The sequence below is a fragment of the Sinocyclocheilus grahami genome, unplaced genomic scaffold (assembly GCF_001515645.1).
Source record: "Sinocyclocheilus grahami isolate Dianchi unplaced genomic scaffold, SAMN03320097.WGS_v1.1 scaffold1425.1, whole genome shotgun sequence".
Taxonomy (NCBI): domain Eukaryota; kingdom Metazoa; phylum Chordata; class Actinopteri; order Cypriniformes; family Cyprinidae; genus Sinocyclocheilus; species Sinocyclocheilus grahami.
This window is the reverse complement of record NW_015506604.1, coordinates 461,028-462,048: the sequence shown is the minus strand read 5'-3', so window position 1 is coordinate 462,048 and position 1,021 is coordinate 461,028.

The window sequence follows — 1,021 nt, the reverse complement described above, 5'->3', positions numbered from 1 at the left end:
AACATTTCATCTTTTTAGTAATTGTTTTATTTTTATTGTTATTTGATTATTTATTTTAATTTTAATTCATTTCAAACAGTCCATCTTTTTTACTAAGCGTTTTATTTTGATTGCTTTTGTTGTTGCATTATTTCTTATTATTTTTGTAATTAATTTTAATAAAAAAAAAACATTTACTAAAAAAGATTAAATAATTTCTTTGTTGACCTGCATGTCAAAGTGAACATTAATTGACATCAGAAAACCGTGAACGTGCAAATGTGTTGTTAAATTGCAAATATATATATATATTGTTATACTGAAATACTAACTTAAAATCTCTTGCATAAATATTTTAATTCCAACTGCTTTGACTAACAAAAAGGTTTGGCAATCGTTGCTGTAGATGGCAAACAGAAAGGCAACTTGCTACAGTTTGAAACCGTTTTTGTTATTTTAGCAAAGCAAAGGTCATGGGTTCGATTCCCAGGGAATGCATTGAATTGAAAAAAAAAATTTATAGTTTGAATGCAATGTATAAAAGCAACAGCCAAATGCTTTTGTTAATATAACACTATATGTTAGTAAGCAACAAGCAAATTGTATCAAAATTGTATCAGAAAGGATCAATGCAGAACAAAAATGAAAATGCGTGTCTGAAATCCTAGTAAGAGGCTTGATTAAGAGCTCAGTGTTTGTCTGAAGTCCTGTTTTATTGACTCATTACACACTCGTCAGCGTCTGAGATACACTCAAGATAATAATTATTGTGTGGTTTCCTCATTGATAGCGAAGGCTTTAGTGTTGTTTTATATGCTCAAAGCTTCTACAGTGAGATTTCAGGTGTTTAATCTTGTCTTTATGCTGTTTTTGTCTCACAAATATGTATAATATATATTTAAAATACAGAAATAGTTAATGTTTTGGCCTTTTCTCTAATGTAGTGGGTCACGCGCTTCATTCCACGATGCATTCTTTTACTTGTCTTATTTATTTTGTTCAATAATTAAAAATAAGATACAAATTATACAAAACAAAATTC